At 42.0% G+C, this 9961-nt stretch overlaps 1 long non-coding RNA gene across 1 annotated transcript; it reads right to left on the bottom strand.

The window, feature by feature from the left end:
• Nucleotides 1-2155: 2155 nt before the first annotated feature.
• On the bottom strand, nucleotides 2156-5493 carry LOC127316086 (uncharacterized). The gene is made up of 3 exons (XR_011749561.1): nucleotides 5212-5493; nucleotides 4917-5104; nucleotides 2156-4638 (listed from the first exon to the last, which is right to left on the bottom strand). It is a non-coding gene; the product is annotated as an uncharacterized lncRNA (long non-coding RNA).
• Nucleotides 5494-9961: the final 4468 nt, after the last annotated feature.

Genomic DNA, 9961 nt, shown 5'->3' with positions numbered 1-9961 from the left:
TCGGCCACGCTGCTGTCTCGTTGCTGAGATATTTCAGCGGTATTATCTGGCGGGCGTTGTCCTTTTAGTTCATTTATCTCCCGCTGCTGCTGCTGAAGCTCCCGCTGCTGCTGGTCAAGTCGGCGTTGGAACTCGGCCATCCGGTCATTCTGCACCTCCAGCTGGCGTTGTTTAGCTCTCGCTCGGCTTCTATAAGTCTCCGCGTCGGCCGGAAACCCAAGCGACCACGGAACACTAGGGCCGAAGCCTCTTGTTCGTCCTCCCTTCTCAGGATTACCGAGGACAAGCGTCAGCAAGTCTTTCTCTCTATCGGGAGCAAACTTTAGTTTTCCCGCCTTTATATCTGTCGTCACTTCAATCAAATTCTTGCTCCGTGTGCTCATCCCACACACGTACACCTGGTTTGGCCCACAACTCCAAAAGTTCATCGACTAATGGCCTTAGGTACACATCAATGTCGTTGCCCGGTTGCTTTGGGCCTTGGATAAGCACTGGCATCATAATGAACTTCCGCTTCATGCACAACCAAGGAGGAAGGTTGTAGATACATAGAGTCACGGGCCAGGTGCTGTGACTGCAGCTCTGCTCCCCAAAAGGATTCATGCCATCTGTACTTAGACCAAAGTATAAGTTCCTTGCCTCACCTGCAAAATCCGGAAACTCTCTCCCGATGTTTCTCCACTGCCGACCATCAGCGGGGTGCCTCAACATCGCGTCTTTCTTACGTTCTTCCATGTGCCATCGCAACAACTTGGCATGCTCTTTGTTTCTGAACAAACGTTTCAACCGTGGTATTATTGGAGCATACCACATCACCTTCGCAGGAACCCTCTTCCTGGGTGGCTCGCCCTCAACATCACCAGGGTCATCTTTTCTGATCTTATACCGCAATGCACCACATATCGGGGATTTATTCAAATTCTCGTACTTCTCACCGCGGTAGAGGATACAGTCATTAATGCATGCATGTATCTTCTGCACATCTAATCCTAGAGGGCAGACAAGCTTCTTTGCTTCATATGTACTGACGGGAAATTCATTATTTCTTGGAAACAGCTTCTTTAATATTATCATCAATTTCTCAAATCCCGAGTCAGTCACACCGACCTCTGCCTTCCATTTCAGCAATTCCAATATGCTACCCAGCTTTCTATGCCCATCTTCACAACCTGGGTACAACAATTTGTGGTGGTCCTCTAACATCTTGTCGAACTGCAACCTCTCCTTATCCGTGTCACAGTCTCTTCTTGCATCAGAAATGGCCCGACGAAGATCATCATCAACAGGATCATCTGATGCCTGTTCTTCACCTCCTTCTTCTTCATTGTCGTCCATTGCGGTATCAAAGCATTCAGAGAACATAGATCGATAATACTTCTCATCATTATCTTCTTCCTCATCGCCGTCTTCCATCATAACCCCTTCTTCTCCGTGCTTGGTCCAAACATTATAACTGGACATGAACCCAAACCGAAGCAGGTGGCTCTTAATATCTCTTGAGCAAGAGTAATCCTTCTCGTTCTTACATTTTAGACATGGACAGCACATAAAACCTTGCTTCGACTTGTTGGCCTCGGCCACAAGCAGGAAAGAATTCACGCCCTCTCTGAAAGCGGGAGCACATCGGTTACCGTACATCCATGGATGACTCATCTGCATCATAAGCACAATTATATATGTATCAGATGCAATCACCTTGCTAAAATTAATATTGTACGGACTATGCATATATATATAGTCGAGAAAATAGTTGCTAACTTTTTTGGATCAAAAAGAGGAGAAATCTTATCAAATAAAACCAAGTGGCATCCCTCTCACAAGCATTTCATCAAACACCTCTTGTGCACATGTAGAAAAAATGAGCTAGCATACACCTCCACCTTCACCACCAAGGAAAAAATGAGGTGGGGGTGGCTGGCTGCTTCTATATATATATATAGGGGGACATTTTGTCGCGGGCCGTATTACGACCCGCGACAAAAGGGGTGGCCACGTCGCTCCTACCCCTTTTGTCGCGGGTCGTAATACGGCCCGCGACAAAAGGCCGCGACAAAAGCCTCCGCGCGCTCCACATGGTTTCGGGGCGACGTGGCCAGGCCATTTGTCGCGGGTGCAGGCGCGCCCGCGACAAAAGGCTCCCACGGAAGCCCTGTTTTCCACTAGTGGCATTATCTTGACTTATTAGTGTCTGGCTTCAAACATCCAGAACGCGCTTACTCAATCAATACTGAGATCGAGTGACTTGGCTATGTCAAACCACCGAGTAATTTGTCCCTACACAATACTGCAAACAACAGTTCCAAAGACACAGATCAATCACTACCAAAGCACATCAATGCTTCAAAGCATTTCTCTGATACAAATTTATCAACTGCCTCGGTATTTTTTCCCGCAAAATGCAGACAGAACCATTTGCATGGTGTGGTACATAATCAAAAATATTATTCCCTATTGACGTAGCTGGAATAGATTAAGAATCCAATCTCAATTATTAATACTGGTATATGTAAATATCTACTCACCAGTCAGAAGGAAGACAAATACGACACGACACACTGAAGGGAAGAAAATTTGACCGGGAGAGAATATTCAGTAGTGTACAGTCAAAAATAATAAGCGTGTTTGTTTGTAGCCATGCAACGCAATGTATAGCAAGCCACGGTACATTGCAACATATGAGCCTAGTGCAAAAACAGAATGCAATGCCTGCAAACTACAAGTCTTTCCCATGCTTTCTTACATTTGTAATTATCTGAATCCAAGAAAATATATACACACAAGAAATGTGGAGGCCGTGTATTGTTAATCTAAGGTCTAATCAGTCAATTAGATTGCAGGGTACCTGAAGGCTTCTAGGTATATAGAAATTTTGCCCGATTCACGTTTGTTGAGTACAGAGAGGAACAACTTAAGTCGCACAAATGTTCAGGGGAACAAAATGTGAAATGCACTATATGCATAAAGAACACTAACAGTTCATCTATGAAATTTAGGATTTAGAACATAAATTCGATGTGTAAAACTAAGCAAGGAGCAGAGCAGGGAACAAATAGGGACTTATTCTTCTAGAGCATACCTCAATAATCGTGCTGGATTCTGTCTCTTACAATAACACTATCACTCCAACTTCAAACTTGCCAGAACATGCCACACTTTGCGGTTGGCAATTCATGGAAATGCCAACGTATATAATTATGTAGGAGCATACCTTGGGAAGGCCAAACAATTCCAGACATGGGACATGTATTTTATATTTATCTCTTAATAGACTTACTTTCTCTCAACATCACTTGCAGCCTACGTGCCAGAAGTTGTCCATGGAAACAAACTACCTAATGAGCACAGTATGATATTTGCAAGCAGGATGGGAATGCAAAATTTTCTTTTGTGCTCCCACGCATTTATTACCTGAAAATTATCCAAAATACACCTCTCATTAACATGAGAACAGAGGACGTCAGGAAAATCAATGTTTATAATTTGCATATCCAACGACTTATAAGTCATAACTATAATATTAGGCATTACATGACGGAGAAAATCAAATGATTTAAAGAAGCGCCTCCAAAGACCTATAAACCATAAGTGGGATATTTTGAGTATATAAAGTTTCAGGAAAACAGAGATTTAGGGTGAAGCCATCCCTCACGATATGGAAGCAAGATAAATGCCCGAGCCCATGATCTTCCTGAGACCGGATGGTGAGATGCCGCGCCTTTGTGGTAGCCACAAGTTGAAGAATAAAAGAAGCCTCTATTATAAAATTACTAAGGCGGCCCCAAGGTGAGTTAGAAATCAAAAGATAAGAAATGTGTAAACAAATTCAGAAGTGAGTACAATGTTGTTCTGCACGGAAACGAAGCATCAGCACTGATATTTCTTTAAGTTGTATTACATACCTCATTAATGGGTGGACACTAATAGAATGTAGAACACTGACCACATAACCGATGGTGAAGTTAAATTCGCAGCTGGATCTGGTGTTCAGACTTCAAGGATGAAGTTAGGACGATCCAGCCAGAAGTACAATCTGGTTTATATATACATTTCCATAAGTTTCCTATGCAGTAGGATGCACCATTGTTGCCTAGAATAATAGTAATTGACATAATATCGTGCAACTGAGTTTGCGCTAAGCTCTACGTGGTTACAGATCATAAAATGATCGGATCAAGACGTGAGGTTTTCTAGGTCAGCTTAATACGAAATAACCACAAAGACTACTACATGAAATGAAAATTTCCAAAAGGCTAAATATGATAATAATATGCTAAGGATCAAGTTAACATGGAGAAAATTTATGCTTCTGGTCTCATAAGTTGTTCCACTCTCTACAGTGGTATCTCCAATAGATAAAAAATTTATTCGTCACAGGCTCAGAAGTTCAATGGAATCAGACTTTTCTAGATCTCGACTTATATACTCAATCCACCATGTATTAACCCCCTGCTGTGGCATCCAATAAAAATATTCACGGGAATTCTCATGTCGATCATGATTGGGCAGCTACCTCGGAGAATTGAACAACCCAAAGCAATGACAATCTCAACTCGTCTCAATATGTACAAATGACGGCGAGCTGAACCTTAATGGTAGCCTACCCAGAACCAGCAGCCAGAGTGGAAAGGTCTAGGTATCCTGAAACCAACAGACATAATTTGCAAAAGCAGAATAGGAACAATCAAAAGTATACAGGAAGCTTAACAGAACTCGTGGAGAAACATGATGCAAAAAAAATTGATTCATGCTTTTGAAAAGAGAAGCAATGCTAGTGATCCTGTTCATGTTTTAATAATTCTACAATAATAAAAGAAACAAACAAATTGGGTGAGTATTTCCGTTGTATGTTCAGTACAATAAGTCAATAATAAATCTTAGCTAGCCATCTAACTCCAATCCGAACATTTGGACATTACCTCGGTAGATAATCAGCTCGGCCAGAACCAAAAACACTACTCTGGTCGGCACCGCTCGTCTCTCGCCCATGGCCTGGCTGTGCCTGCCCACCACCGTGCAAAGCTCGAGATCGACGTGTCTGACTGTGCCTGTTAGACACCCGCGCCCGAAGCATGGCTGATGCGCCGCGTGCCTGCATCCTCTTGATCTGATTTGGGTGAAAAAACATTGTAGTCACATCATCGCCTAGATGTAAATCATGTCGGAGGAGAGGGAGAGCGCCAGCACCCACACACACACGGGGTGGGGGGCTACCTGGGCCGTTGCTGGCGGCGGCGTGGCGAAAGGCGACGGGTCCTAGACGGACAAAGAGGCGCAGCCGGCTCCCAACCCGCCAAATCGGCGGAGACTGCTCCCAGCGTGAGGCACAACTTGGGCGTATGCCAGCAGCAGCGCGAACAACCAGCGGCAAAGCCTTGCACTGTCCGACGCGGGACTATGTCCTTGGTGCTGCTCCTCCCGGTAGGCCTCGCGAGGCATCGGCCGACGGCCGTCGTCCTGGCGCTGCTCCTCGACCCGGCATGACCTTTCGGTAGCCGTGGCGGCCAACGACCAGCCCGGCGAAGCCCTTCGCAACACTCGGCAAATAAGCACGGGGCGGCGGGCCTGGTCGTCTCGGCAAGTCGACGCGGTTGCCAATGCAACGGTTCCGCTTCCCGGGAACTGCCACGCGGCCATGCACGACGAGCCGCGTCCCTGCGTCGCCTGGGAAAACAGGGACGCCATTACCGTCGCTTGACCAAAGGTAGGCGACGGGGTTTTAGCCTTCTGTGCCGCTGACGGGTCGGCCCCGCCACTTCCCGCCTCTCATTTCGTTGTGTCCGGCGTGCCCGGTGCGTCCCCTGTGGGACGGGTACGGGCTCGGGGCGCCGGACACCGAATGGGGGCGCGCCGGACAAAAATGGGCTTTGGGGGACGCGGCTGGAACGCATTTTCTGTCCGGCGCGCCCCAAATCCCTTTGGAGGACGCTTTGGGGGACGCGGCTGGAGATGCTCTTATAATCCCTAATAGAGGGAATACATGACATATGAGTTTGTGATCTTTTATAGTTTTATACTAGTATAAGGACAGAGGAAGGGGGCTGTGCAGATATACATGAACAAAAGAAAAGCTTACATAAAAACATGGGGTATTGGGGATTCTGGCGGCGTATCCTTTGGAGCCCTGGACACGTGATCCTCTCTGACGGCCGCCTTGGCCTGGCGTGGCCGCCGGAATAAGAAACGTTTTCCCTCGTCCGTCTCATCCCGTCTCCGAGATTCGCCGGATCCTTGCCGCCCATTGAATCGACGGACTGACCGGCCGCTGCGGTCGAGGCAGCCCGGAGGTAGGGGGTTGTGCAGCAAACGATGACCGCGACCACAGTTTCTTCAATTTCCTATGACTCGTCTGAAGCATTTGTCTATTCGATCCGAGGATCTTTGGGATTGGACGGGTCGAAATGACCGCGGGGAAAGGGCCATGACGGATGGGTTTTCCTTTTATATGCAGGCTAGGAGCTTGTCATGGCCATCACGGCAAGCAACCCCTCATGACATTGAGAAGCGCGAGCAAATCTTTGAAGAGATCTTTGGAGGATCGGATCCGTTGTTCGCATCTGGGATGCAGCCTGTCCTTGCTCTCATCCGTTTATGTGTTCCATGCCAATCATGCATGCATTCAATCTCTTTCTTATTCTACACTCTAGGAGAAGTAGACTCATATGTATATCAACGGTGTAAAGATTGAAAGCTGTCTTCTCAAATGGCGTGCTTGAAATAAACCTTTTCAGGCCTAATTCATGGCTCGTTTGATTCATAGTATACTAGTTTTTTCAAAAGAATTTTATATTCGAAAGACGGTTTCATTTATAGGATCATAACCCATAGAAAATACAAGTAATCTTATAGGAATCTTGCATTGTAATTTTGTAGTCAAGTAGCGTTACATTAGACCTCATGGAAAAAATTCACCGCAATCAAAGAGAAATTCAATATTTGCACTAGGGCTCCTCTGTTCCTACACTTTTTAGGATTCCAATAGACATGACATCTTAATCTCATAGGGCTTTTTTGTTCCTGCACTTTTCTTAATCTCATCTTAGGATATGAAAAATACAAAGGGAATTCAAATCCTTTTTTCCTTTCATTTCGTTCTCCTCTAGAGAGAAACAATCGCAACCCCTAATAATGATAAATTTATCTTGTTCTAATTGAGTTGGCTATGCTCATGTCAACCCAGTCAAATACGGAATCTCTATTTCCAAGTGGATTTGACAAGTTTCTGTATATTCATGTAAAAGAAATTGATTACCGTTGTCAAAAATTGTCAATCTCATACAAAAACGAAGTGTTGTATGAGTAAATTGCGAAGCTCCTGTTTCTCAATTAACAAATAAAAATGATTTTGCCTCTGTGCATAAAAGAATGTCTTGGATTTGTCTAAATTAGTAGGAGCAAGTATTTTTTAAAAAATATTTATCATATTACAATAATTTTTCCATTTTGGCAAAAAAATAAAATCTAGAGTATACTCGAATAATTATAAGAAATGCAGTTGATGCTTGTCAAGTTATCTATGGTGAAAAGGTTGCAAGATGTCCTCTCCAATGCCCGCATGATATCGGCCTTTCAGGTTTGCCCCCTATATTAACATGCAACACTATAATTTCAAATTTATTTTATTCGAAGAGAGTTGACAATGATCTTTACAAATATGTCGAACAAGAAATTATTACTACCCAATGGAATTTACGAATTTCTTATATTAATGTATTTTTTTTGCAAAATTGAATAAATATATTGAGAAAATCTAAGTCATTGGTGTTACTAATATCTACGTCACATTTTAACATTGAAACGGTCTTCAAAATTTTACTAATACCCCTGTCCCAAAATATAAGACATTTTGATAGGCCAAAATAGCTTACAGGAACATCTTATAGTTCCAAACATGGGTAGTATTCCGTCACGGAAACACTCACACCCATGCGTGGGTGTACAAAAGTATTTCCGGTAGTATCAAATATGTATAAAACACAACAATATAGATTATATATGAATGTACTTTTTTGGAAAAATAAACTTATGTTTCACATGTCTCAATCTAGACATTCGGAATAATATTTATGAACAAAAGTTTAAATGGATAACTTATGACAAGAAATGCAGTTGATGCTTGTCAAGTTATCTATGGTGAAAAGGTTGCAAGATGTCCTCTCCAATGCCCGCATGATATCGGCCTTTCAGGTTTTCCCCCTATATTAACATGCAACACTATAATTTCAAATTTATTTTATTCGAAGAGAGTTGACAATGATCTTTACAAATATGTCGAACAAGAAATTATTACTTCCCAATGGATTTACGAATTTCTTATATTAATGTATTTTTTTTGCAAAATTGAATAAATATATTGAGAAAATCTAAGTCATTTGTGTTACTAATATCTACGTCACATTTTAACATTGAAACGGTCTTCAAAATTTTACTAATACCCCTGTCCCAAAATATAAGACATTTTGATAGGCCAAAATAGCTTACAGGAACATCTTATAGTTCCAAAAATGGGTAGTATTCCGTCACGGAAACATTCACACCCATGCGTGGGTGTACAAAAGTATTTCCGGTAGTATCAAATATGTATAAAACACAACAATATAGATTATATATGAATGTACTTTTTTGGAAAAATAAACTTATGTTTCACATGTCTCAATCTAGACATTCAGAATAATATGGAGAATTTTAGAGTAGTATTACATCTTACTTGTTTAAACCAACCTTTAATCTTGTAGATGAGAGCCATGTTCCATTAGTGAAACATAACCCAAGCTTATGCTCATATTCTAATCCTAGTTGTGTATCACATTGGAGATCACTACTTAAACCCTAAACTACATTTGAATTCCAACCCATGGATTAACTTGGATTATAATTAGAACCCTGCCATACCTCATGCCTATTTATACTTCAATTTAGTGAAGCTTATGCAAAACCCTAAACCTTTCAAGTAGAATTCACACCACATAGAATATTATGTCCTAACTTGTGTATCATGGATCACAAGTATAAACCAAGTTATAGATACTTAGTATTAAATACCATTTGGTGAGTAGAATGAAACCAAGATCCTATTCTACTTTGCAATCCAAATACTTTGCCTAAGTAAACCAAATGAAATAGTAGTTTATAAAATAGAATCACCACAAGAGCAATTGAATTAACCATGAGGAATATAGGATTCATCTTAAATAATTTAAGTCAAAGCTGGATTGATGATTATAGAGGTTATATCACCACTCTTATTAAACCCTAAGAACTATCATACACATAAAATCATGAACCAATCCCATTTCCTTTACCATTTGTTAAACCCTAGTCATAATTAATTTATATGTGAAAAATCAATATGGTTAAGCACTTGAAAAATATAATATGTTCACCATTCACATGTTCTCAATTTCAGATCTTTTAAAACAGAATTGATTCCTAAATTTAAAGTAATTGAATTGAATCCTAAAATTCATATCTATTTGCACTTTTAACTTGTGCCTCATAAGAACTAAAATTAATCAATTATAAAATGGTTGTTTAACAACAAAACAATACAGTGAGCATTGTCATCAAGTTATATTAATACTCAAATATTTTAGAACCTGTAAAACAAAACAGAATTCAATTTGAATTAAAACCAGTAAATAAAAAAAAACAGAAAAAGGAAATGAAGATTTTAAATAAGAAGTGGAGGGAAACTTACCTGGACTTCAGCACCGCAGCAGCCCATTACCACCACCTCGACAGCCCAGTACTAGCCCAGCCCACCAACGAAAAACAACCCACATACCGTTTCAAGTGCTTCAAAAATCGTGCGAGAGGAGGCCATCGTCTTCGTCTTCCTCTCCGAGCTCGACACCGCGGCAGCGCCAGTAGACGCCATCCTCGTCGACGATAAGGACGTCCCGGACGCGTGGAAGCTTCCAGAACCCCTCCCTAGGTCTCTCGCGTCCGAGTCTATCCGCAGGAG

The sequence above is a fragment of the Lolium perenne genome, chromosome 7 (assembly GCF_019359855.2).
Source record: "Lolium perenne isolate Kyuss_39 chromosome 7, Kyuss_2.0, whole genome shotgun sequence".
NCBI classification, from domain to species: domain Eukaryota; kingdom Viridiplantae; phylum Streptophyta; class Magnoliopsida; order Poales; family Poaceae; genus Lolium; species Lolium perenne.
This window is presented reverse-complemented; position numbering and strand designations above follow the sequence as displayed.